General features: G+C 39.7%; 1 pseudogene; it reads left to right on the top strand.

The window, feature by feature from the left end:
• Positions 1–246: 246 nt before the first annotated feature.
• On the top strand, positions 247–11,030 carry LOC149256564 (uncharacterized; annotated as a pseudogene).
• The last annotated feature ends 1,046 nt before the right edge of the window (positions 11,031–12,076 follow it).

The following is a 12,076-nucleotide window of genomic DNA, read 5'->3' as shown; positions in this document are numbered from 1 at the left end:
AAGTTGTTGGCACAACAGAAGCGCAACGAGCAGTTGGCCGAGGAAGTAAGGGCTTCTCACGAGACAGCGAAGGCTGCCGCAGAGCAGACCAAGGCCGCCGAAAAAGCAGCAGCACCACCAGCAACCAGGGCCACCACAACGCAAGAGGAAAGAGGCCCGGACTTGACCACAGGACAAGGGACAAAAGACATGACGGAAGGCGCAAACCCAAGCACGACATCTACACAACTGAAATGACTACACTGTATGGAACGAACTAGGCCACAAAAGAAGACCAAGGCCTCCAAACTGGATGGTGAACCTATTACATTGACAGAGGGTGACCTATACGACATCGGCGACACAGTTTGCGAGGTCATGAGGGAAGGGCTCCAGGAAGCAACGACGGAGCAGCATAATGTGTTGGGGGCCCTCAAGGCACAGCTGCAGCAACTTCAGGTGCGACCCCCACAGGAAGGAAGGAACGGTAGCCATCTATGGTACCACAGGTGCATCAGCAACGGAGCAGTTGCTGCGAGCCAAAATGACTAACACCGTCGCACTACCAGAAGGAGCACTGACATCAGACAGCGCGGAGGACAGAGCTGTTGTAGGCCGGATCAAGAGACTTGGCCTAAACTTGGCTGCCCTTCCGCAGGATATATTATACTAGCTACAAGATGGAGCAACAACAGAACTCCGTGCTAGAGAAGGACGCGCAGTGCAAATGCTCAGTGAGCAGCAAATCAACATCAAGCAGCTTAGCCTACAACATTATGAAGCGTTGGCACAGAATCAGCAAGTGGAGCAAATAGTAGAGGAAGCATGTCACTACGCCCTAGAGCTAGAAATTGCAACAGACCTACCAATAGGAGTGTGGATTCACGAATTGACTAGTGGATTCCGCGAGGCAAAGGAGGAAGCAACGAGGATACAACTAGACCTCAACCTTCAAATTGTTGAACTGCGGTTAAAGGCGTAGTTGGAAGAATCCTTTGCGGTCCTCACTTCCCTACAAGAGGACCCCACCATACAGAACTTGGAACCAGAGACGTAAGAGCTTCAAATACAATATGATAATGTGCGCGGGACAGTGCAGACAGTGGTCCTGACCCAGAGGCTCGCGAAGCTACAGCAAGTGAAGGCATTGAAGGAACAAGTGGATGTCGTGCACCAAAAAGAGGCAGTACTTAAAGCACGCGTCCAGCCTTGGATTGATGAGGCCTTCCTCATCACGGCCGACATTGAAGGAAAACTTGCACAGATGAAAGCGATGCACGCTTTAAGATAGGGATTTGACTCTAACAGTGAGCATTTAGCTAAGCGAATAGAGTAGATCCAACAGACGGCAGAGCAGTGCGCTGTGGACCTTTGTGCAGCCCAGACACAGTTGGAAGGGCTCCGTGCCAGGATCACCGCATAGTGACTTGGGACGAGTCACGATGATTGTGTTGGGGGCCTGTTGGGCAGCGGACCCCCCCCCCCCCCACAGCATGTTTTTGGGGCTTGAAGGCCGAGTTTTGGTCAATGTAACATAAATACTCCACAAAGTACAAACGCGGAGCGCGAAAGTATAGGATGAGTCATAGGGTTGTCCGCTCTAAGAATTGTAAAATAATGTAAAGTTGTGTCGGCCTAACCATGGTCCGCGGACCATGGGATTGTATAAATATAGCGAGGCTCTAAGTATAAAAATAGTTAGTAGTAATCAAGTAATAGACAGATGCAAAGGCATGGTTGGAGGATAGAAGTGGAACTAGAGTGTATTAGGTCATAGCAGTAGGAAGAGGCTCTACAGCTAAATGCGTAGAAGCCTAGTAGAGTCCACAGCTGAGTGCGCGGACCCCTGCAGCTGAGTGCGCATGGCGGAGTCAATTCTGTATTGAATTGAACTTGAAAAGGATTATTAATAAAGATAAGTTTGATTCGGCATATTGTACATCTATTTCGTAGATCTGTATTTTGATGTTATGCGTTAGTGGTATCTATTTATTTATATGTGCACACTTGATAAACATTGGTATGAATGCTTATGTATGAAAACCCTCTAAGTAATTAGCAAACAGAACCTAAGTAAGGAAGACTTGGGTAATTAACACTGGTCGCGCTGCGGCTAGAGCTGCGCAAAGGACGCAAGGGGCTCGCTAGTGCGCGTAGCACAGTAAGCGCGAAGGTTGAATCGCGTACCAGTCACCACATATCAGACATCCCCATGGTGTGGAAACTTGGTTCTAGCACCCTCCCATACTATTTCGGGTGAGACCTCAATCCGCACTCCGTGGACTGTTGCCGAAAGGGCCAGTAGTACCGGGATTTGCTTGGCTAAATCACTTCCAAACCTGGGTCAGGCCCCACTAAGCCAATAGCGTGCCAAGAGGCACAATTTTCAAAACTATCCCGATGATATTTTTTGAGTACACATCCGGAACAAACACCATCTCTGCAAGATACCATTGGAAGACCTGTCACCATATTTTCTTTACATAGATTCTAAAGAATGCGATAGTTTAAGTGACCAAATCACTCATGCGAAAGTTTGCTCACTTTATCATTATGAGCAACAAATACTGAGGGAAGATTTGGTGACCCAAAGTTGTTAAACTTATACAACCTTGTAGAATCATCAGCAATGCCAGTAGCTAAAATCTGTCTAGGATCTCTTAGGTACTTAATTACAACGTCGTGAGGTGAAAATTCAATGATTTTACCTTCACCTGAATGAGTTATCTGATATACAGATAGAAGTTTGCAGGATAAGGTTGGAACACATAATACATCATTAAATTAACCATTGTCTAGATGAACAGTTCGAGTCCCTACAACACTAAGAGATCTATCATCACCAACATATATATTTTTGGCATTATAATCATTTAAAGAAGAAAACATGGCTTTGTTTTTAGCCATGTGATAAGAAGCTCTAAAATCAATGAGCCACTCATGAGAATGAGAAGAAGAAGATACATGTAGTGCATAACTAGACCGAGATGCTTGACAACCACATGCAGAAAGTGTTATTCCTGAAGATGAAGTTGAAGTTGAAGAGTGCTCCAAATGAATGTTATGCTTCTTCATTGCTACTTCCAAGGCTTCCATCTTCTTAAAGCATTTGGATTCTAAGTGGTCATCTCAATTACAAAATTGGCAATGTCTATCAATCTTCTTCACTTTGTTTTTATTTGCCTTATCATTTTGTTGAAATGATTTTTCATTTTGAGACTGAAATTGCTTAGGACCCTTGTTTGGTTTAGGACCATTCTTTTTAGGATACTGATTCTTATGATTCTTTGAATTTGGTTCCTGCTGGGCAGCTATGGCTTTCTTAGAAGAGTTTCCAAGATTAAGAAGACCAAGATATAAGATCTTTTCTTGTTCTCTTATTAAAAAATCACAAAAGGCATCAAAAGAGGGGGACTTATAGTCTTGTCCTTGAGAAATAAAGGCTTCTCTAGTAGAATGGAAGGTGGAAACAAACACAGAATAGGCTAGTCTCAACTTAGTAAGAATGGAACAGATAAAGCTACCATCTTCTTTCTTAACCTTAACACCTTCCAATAGAAGTCTAAGGGTCTTGAACTTGGACAAAAAATCTTCAATGGAAAAAAATTATTGGAGTCCAATGTAAGCAACTCATTTTCGAGTTGATGGGCTCTAATTTCATTTTTAGTTCCAAAAACTTTAGTGAATTGTTTCATTGCTTCATTAGGAGTATTAAGTTATGTGATATGGAATCTAAGTTCTGGAGAAATAGACATCCCAATCAACCCCCGTGCTTAATCTTGCCTATTTTCCCATTTGGCTGCCTTATCTTCATCTTGAGGTTTGGTTTCTTGGCCTGAGGCTATTTTGTAAAGAACTTTACTTCTAAGTAAATCCACAATGTAGGACCACCATTGGAAGTAGTTGGTGTTGTCATGAATAACTTGGCAAGGACTTTCCATTTTAACAGAAACTGAAGCTGTAAATGTTGAAACTAAGTGTTCCAATGGAAAGATCTCGAAAAATTAGGCTGATTAAAAAAAAAAGGCTCTGAAAACGACTTCCAGATGAAGAAGTTATGGCTTTTTGAAGAAAAGTTGTTGAAGATGCTGACAAAGTACGAGAATGTGCAGAAATGAATGATAATGTTATATTTAAACCCGCCCCCCCCATTTCCAAACTTAATATAATTAACTCACTTAAAATATATATATATATATATATATATATATATGTGTGTGTGTGTGTGTGACTCACTTTTATGAATAAGTGAAAGTCACTTTTATAATGGTACTTTATGAGCTACCCACTAAATTGTAACTTAAATAAAAGATAAAGAAACTTTAGAATTATAAGTGACTCACTTTTTAAAAAACAAAGCACTAAATAAACTGAAATAAATAGAGAGATGAATAGTTAAAGTTGCAAATAAAGATTGTATACGTCCAAATCGTTAAAATGACGTAGCTAAGGCTACCAGAAACCTTTTTGCATGAAACGAAATGGGTTCCTCACTAGAACAGATGCACGTAACACAATAGAGTAGCCCTCTCAGCCCGAAAGTAGTCAGAAATAGTAGATCTAGGAAACGACAGTTGGATGCAGTTGTATGGGCTTCAGATTTGGATCACCAACGGATGCGGCCCTCAAAATACTTTGATACCATGTAGGAATTTGCAGGGTAAGTTCCTCAAACAGAACACCAAAGGATACCTCTCACAAACAGATCACAGATCAATGCACCAGTATTATTGACGTGGTTAAAACCCTCAAAGAGGGAAACAGTCCACGGCCTAAGCCAACGCGGCCACTTCAGGCAATTTATTAATAAAAAAATGAAAATTTACATAAGCTTCTCTCATGAACGGTTACCCTACAAATGACCCTCCATGCTCTTTAAATAGAGATCATGGACCAATTGAGTGTTAAGCCATGGATCAAGTGTCAGTAATACGGAAGAGAGAATGAACCGTCGGATCACTTCATGTCTAGAACATATCGTGACCGTCGGATTGTAAGTTACAAAGGTACATAGTAAATAAACACACTTTACCTAACTCTACACTAGACCAAGTTATACTTAACTATTTCCTATGTGTCGGAATATCCTAACACATTTAGCTAGGCTTGGAATGAAGCCTCTTCAAGTATGTCAAGCTTCTCCTTCTCTTTTTGGTGATTTAGGGCTTCAATTTTTGCCTTTGCAACTTTGAGTTTTGCCCTGGAATTCCTCTCTCAATTGGCATAGTGTTTGGCCATCTTCTTCTGAATTTCATTTTGTTGGTTAGCTTTGTCTAGGAGCTTCTCTAGTTGTTGATTGGCCTTAACAACCCAATGCTCTCGGTTCTCATTGATCATGATGGAAAATTGCTCATTCCATGTAAGATCATTAGCAAGCTCAGCCTCCTTTTGTTTCTCTAGTTCTAGAGCTCTTTTCAGCCCTCTAGTTCTAGGTATTTTTCTAGGTTCTTGCTCTTCTTCAGGTTCACCATACCTGTCATAGGCCTCATCTAGCAATGCCTTGGCTTTCATTGCTACCCTCTTTGTGTTGATGATCTTAATCTCCATGACATCATGTTTGGCTTGAAGTTGCTTATTCTCCTACTCATAATATGAGATGATGTATTTTGATCTCTCTAGGTTGATCTAGAGCTCCCTGATGAGTGCATCTTTTTCTTTGATGACAATGCTTGTGCTCTCACTGTCATCATGCTCACCTAGGTCAACCAAGTCAAAATCCTACTCTGTCTCATGGAGGTCCTCCTCATGTTGAATCTCTGTCTCTATCATCTTTTCCTTGCCCTTCTGTACCTGCTTTGTTGATGAAGAAGGCAAGGCCCCTCCCACAATTTGTGGGGAAAACACTTGCCTATGGCCTCTCTGATAAATGTGTGTCAAAGTGCCCAAATCAGCCCCTTTAGGCTTGATGACCTCAACCTGTCCAATTTTCTCCTGCTCTCTGATTTCATCTCTGTTAGGTGAATGAATATGCTCATGAAATGGTGATGATGGAGGTGATGGTGAGGGTGACTGATCAGATGAGGATGAATGATCTATGGGCTAAGATGGAGGAATGGAGGTGGAAGGGTGAGATGATGAAGGGATACTTTGAACATTCTAAGTAGATGAATCAGTAAATATGGGATTGGCTATGAAGGTACTCCATGCAATGTTGAGCTCTTTGAGATGATAAAGGACTATGATTTTAATGAGGGAATGATGAAAGAGACTCTTCATTTTATGTTCATACTCCCTTTTCTGGACAATGTAGGCCATCTTATCAATGCTTCGGAATAGATAGTAGGGTATATTGAGCATTCTTACCCTAGTGAAATGCATTAAAAGTTGGATGTGATAGGAATAAAGCCTAGAAAATCTACCTTCACATGAAAAGTATTTCATGATAATTTTCATCATGGGAGCATATTTGTCTAGTAGGTGAGAAAAAGGAAAATAACCCTTTATTTCATTTCTGTACCTTGGTTTTATGAAAGACTCATAATAATGTCTCTCCAACTCACCTTGTTTAAAACATTTCTCCCCAACATATGGGATTCATGTGGCAGTTGATATAATGGCAATAGATAAAGTAAAATTGACCCCTGGTAAAGTGACTTGGTTGCCTTGGAGTTTGGATATGAAGAGTTTAATCAACATAGGATGGTGTTGGACTACCTGAACTTGCTCACAGAAATCATAACAACCTAAATATTTGAAGGATGTCACAACCATAGGAGATGCTAAGAGTTCCCTGAGATCTGCTGGCTCAAATTTGAGTATCCTACCTCCTTTGTGTGTTTCCTTGACCTCTGTTTCTTCTTCCTCACTATATGGTTTATATTCCTCTTTTGCCATAGTGTTTTAATATCAAACCCTACGGAGGTATAAGGTTGTTGGAATGCGGTTTTTTGGGAATAGGGAATGGGGAAGGGAAATGTGAGGGATATGGGTGAAGGGATGTATGTAATGGAGGAGGATATGGGGTATTAATATGATAGATTTTTGGGATGGGGAAATTGTTTGCAGTGTAGGGGATTTGGGAGCCTAGGTAGTTGTAACACCTAGGACTTAGGGTTTAGGTACAAAGGTTTAGAGAGTATTTGGGATAAAAGGGTTTAAGGAAAGGGAATGAAGGTTTAGGGGAGTTAAATTTAGGAATTGAGAGTGCAAGGGTAGTTTTTAGGGAGATACTAGGGTTTAGATGTGAAAATAACACCAAGTCTTCAACAAACCTTAAAAACACCTTGAGAATGATTTTAGCAGGAAAAAACATGTAATCTTCAACGTTTAATTACTTATGGGAGGTCGAATGCAACTTTGGTGGAGATGAGGAGGCGATTTTAGTTCTCCTGGACAAACGCGCAACGCCTATGGCAAGTGTGTAGCGCCTCTGGCAAGCGCGCAGCGCCTCTGGCAAGTGCATAGTGCCTCTGGCAAGCGCGCAGCGCCCGTGGCAAGTGAGTAGCGTCGGGCAAGTGCGTAGCGCCTGTGGAGAACGTGTAGCGCCTGCTCTGTTTTGCTGATTTTCATCCAGAATTGTAAAAAATGGTCTCTTGGGATTTGCTCAAGAAATTATAAGAGACAAATGGAGTTGATTTAGATGCTAGGAAGGCCTTTATACTCAAATGAATTTGATCTTTTAGCTTTAAAACCCCCTTTCTAATGTTTCATTTCTCCTTTTTGAAATGCTTACTAATTTCCCTTTACTCTTTGATTTTCTTTTTTGCAGGTTGATGATGCATAGAGTTTTGGCACTCTTCACATTTGAATTTTCTTGGATGAAGTTAGCACATAGTTCTTTGAGTTGACAGCTTTAGGAACAGTAACTTATTACATATAATGAAAATAAAATTACATAAATTAGAAAACATATTGCATATGTTTTTTGAAATAAAATTACACTCTAAAATAGAACTGATACTTGGAATAAAAATTAGAACTTGGGCAAACATAGTCACATGTTTACCAAACCTTTTCAAAAGACAAAAGGATATTATTTTTCTCACTCTCATGCTTTTTTGTTGGCTTTATGAAGTGAAATGGAGTATTATTGGACTTGAAAGAATGAAACCTAGTGACCTAATGGGACTTTGAATGAGAAAACTCCAAGTGGACTTGACTGACACAAAACATGATGAAATGAGCCGTTATGGTCAATGTATGCTCAGTAAGACACGTGAAGGTGGGCCAACAAACATTTATTTTTGAAAGAGAGTAGGGCTTTTGACATAAGGCTACCATCAGTGAGTAAATTTTTAAATGAGGACCTATGTGGAATGACAAAAAATTCAGAATGGGACCGTAATATGATATAAAAGAGGAGTTTTGATCACTGATGGCAGTATGCAAACACTGACTGTTAAAATTGGCAACTAGGGCCAAACTTCATGTGGTCATCTTATTCATGGTTGATAATATTTTTATTAGATTCCTCTCGTCGAGAGGTGTAGGATTGATCTAAAGATCATCCGATTCCAATAAGTATTTATGGAGATATGAATTTTTTTTTATTATGGAATTATTATCAAGCCGACCTACAACTTGTGTAGGCTCAAGAAGCCCAAACGTCATGTCTATTCAACCTCTACATTTTAGTATAAATAGAAGAGGACTTCAAGTCATTTCTACACACACTTGGATCTCTTCCCCTCTCTACTTGTCTTTGGGTTTTAGTAGGAGGAGAGATCCTAATTTGATGCCGATGAAGCCGATGACGCCGGTGATGCCGATGATAATGATGTCGGTGAAGCCGATGATGCCGATAATGCTAATGCGGTGATGTCGATGATGCCGATGATGATGATGCCGGCTAATGCCGATGATAATGATGCCGCTGATGCAGATGATGCTGATGCCGCTGATCTAGGGTTTGTTGCTGCTAATGTAAATCAAATTTATGTACTATTTCTCTCTGTTGAATTATTGAAGATAAAAGAAGATTTCATCAAAAGGTTTCCCCATATTGGGGTTTGTCCCTGGCTAGCTGCCACATCTTGTGTCTCTTGTCCTGGCTTGTTTTCTGTTGATCGTTTAATGTTCTATCTGCACTTTATGTATGTACATGTGATTGCTAATCTATGGATAATAATAAGAAAGATAAGTAAACTGCTCTAAGCATAGAACATACCATAAAATTAACATGGTATCAGAGTTGAGGTGAAGACCACTGTTTTAAGAAACAGTCGTTTCGAAACCGAAACGGCCTGGTTGATCCGTTTCAATAGCAAAATTAGTGACCCAGCCATGGAAACGGTCCAGTTGGCCGAGTCACCCATGACTCGGCCGAGTCATGGGTGACTCAGCCAACTCGATCGTTTCTGTTATGACTCGACCGAGTCACAAAGGAATGGCCCAGGCACACATAAACAGCAAAAAATATAATTTTTTAATGGGTTTTTTAATTGTTTTTTGTTTGGTTTCGACCCCAAACAGTTATATGAATATGCTAAATGATTTTTGGGGTCCATTTCCCCCTCCCAAACACTATTTAACACACCCAAGTGCTCTCATTCACTCACAGCAGTCTTATGCATTTGAGTGAGAGTCTTCTTTGAGAGTTAGTGAGCAGTTCTTGAGCTTGTTTTGGAGCAGGAGTGAGGAGTCTTGGAGGAGCATTGTAGCTGGAGTGAGGAGCTTCTTGGGCAGCCATTTGGAGCAGCATTGAGGAGCTGATTCTTGGAGCAAGCTTGAGGAGGCAGTTTGTGCCTGGTGTTAGATGATCCAAAAATAATTTATTATCATAGGTTATAAAATTGAAATAAAATAATTATTAATTTAAGAAATTAAATTAATAATTATTATTCTAGAATGATTAATTATTTAATGGAGACAATTAGAATTAGTATATTGTTGTAACAAGATATGACTCTCCAAATGTGTCGTATTTTAGGCTCTATTTTAGGAGATTAGTTGGCTAGTTGGTTTGAATAGCATTTAATGTAAATGGACACTTGTTATTTAATAAGTGATCCATAATTAGAGATAGTTAGGACATGGAGCTTATAAATAGCTCATTGCAAGAGTGTTTGGTTGTTCGGGTGTAAACTCTTGCAAATCAATTATGTAATTGTTTTTCTGATTAATAAAATTATGTGTCTGAGGACACTTCTGCCATTATTGTGGTATCAGAGCTCCAGTAATGATGCAGTGGATGTGAGGAGGATATTCCAGCTCAACAAAGTCCTGGAAAACTCCATTCAATTGACCGGCAAATGATTGGTATGGAAATTGTCCAGTTTTTGTTTAAAAAAGAAAATAAATTTTATCATTGATTTTAGATTTTTAAAATCTAAAAATCATTTTTTAGTATTATCAAAAATTGCCCCTGTTTTTTGGAATTTTTGTTACTGCTCTGCTTCAACACTGTTTGGCCTGAAAGTCGCGACTGGATACAGAAGCGGCCATGATATTGTTGTTTCTGCTTGTATTGTTGTCCACAATGGCGGTGTCGTCGGTTCTGCCATTATTGCATTGATACTGTGAGAGGATCTACACAGATCACAATTTCAAATAACCGCTTCACTGACCACGACTGTAGCTCCGAATGGTCTCTTTACAAGCACATTGACACGCCCCATGTTTCTGCATTAAATGAATCTGTGGTAGGAAGTGTAAAGTCTATTTTCAAAAGCTGGGAACAACGTTTGGATAATTCATCTGAGTTTTTGGAGAGCAATGATGGTGATCCAGAGCTAATTGTTTTTATACCATTCACGTCTGATGTAAAGATAAAAAGTATTTCTGTTATTGGTGGTACTGGAGGAACGAGTCCTTCAAGAATGCAAGCGTTCATAAGTCAGGATGGCATTGATTTTTCAGATGCTCAAGAAATAGCACCAGTTCAGGAATGGGAATTAGCAGAAAACACTCAAGGAGAACTTGAATATCAAACAAAGTATTCTCGATTTCAGGGTGTGGCAAGTCTCACTTTGCATTTTCCTGAAAATTTTGGAGCTGAAACAACCCAAATATATTACATCGGCTTAAGGGGCGAAGCTACTCAAATAAAGAGGGATACTGTAGCCAATATTGTTTATGAAGCCAGAGTGAAGCCTGTTAGCCTGTCAATGTAAAGCCAGAAGAAGCCAGAGTGAAGCCTGTCAGCTTGGATCATAAAGTTTTTTTTTTGTAATATAATGCATATTGTATTTTGAAGAAATCTCATGATTTTTTAATTTTGGAGTTTATGTTTTGTGGAGTAATAAGGGATATTTGTAAATGTTAAGGATTGTAAATTTTGGAGTAATAAGGAGACTTTAGTTGTAATTTGTTTTCGGAGAGATTGTAACTCAAAGTAATTTTACTTTGAGGGGGGGTAATTTCTTTTTTACCATATTGTGCAAAAGCACCATTGTAAAAAGTCAAATTTTGAAAGTTGCCTTGTAAAAATTTGAGAAATTGACTAGAGCCAAGTGCAAAGCTCAGTCAATTGTCTCCTGTTTTGACGACTATTCGAGGGTCAAGGCCAAGCCCCGATAGATCGTGTTTTTTGCGTGTTGTGTTGACTATCTTGTCATTTCTATTCTGATTCTTGGTGCGACGCTACAACGCTAAAATGTCTAAGTTGATTAATTTGTTTTCTGATTCCGACAAACTAGAAGGCACCAAATCTTATAAAACATGGCATCGTCTCATCGAAAGCACACTCATTTACAATGAATTATGGCAGGGAATATGTGATGGAGATGTTAAGCCAAATAAACCCACAGATGCAGCTGCACTAGCAAAATGGGAAATCAAGAATGCTAAAGCCTTAGCTCTTATTAAATCGTCTGTGAATGATGAAATGTATGTCCATATAGAAAATGTTATAGATGCATGGACTGCTTTGAAAACTTTTAAAGACCTCTTTGATACTCAGCGTGAATCAAAGAAAGTCGATCTACAATTAAAATTGTTGCAACAAAAATTAACTGAAGGCGGTGATGTTCTTGAATATCTCTCAAGACTTAAGAATATCAGGCAAGAAATTATTAATGTTGGTTTTCCCGCAATTGATGATAGCTTTATGGTCACAATTGTAATTGTTGGGCTTCCTTCTTCCTATACGCATTTTTTAGAGACTCTACAAGTAACTGGGAAATTAGAGAAACTAAAGTTTGATGAGCTTTGTGAAATG

This window comes from Pinus tabuliformis, chromosome 7 (genome assembly GCF_031772625.1).
Source record: "Pinus tabuliformis cultivar Carrire ecotype Pingquan chromosome 7, CPIR1, whole genome shotgun sequence".
NCBI classification, from domain to species: Eukaryota; Viridiplantae; Streptophyta; class Pinopsida; order Pinales; family Pinaceae; genus Pinus; species Pinus tabuliformis.
Note: the sequence above shows the minus strand (reverse complement) of the source record. Positions and strands in the feature narration are given on the sequence as shown.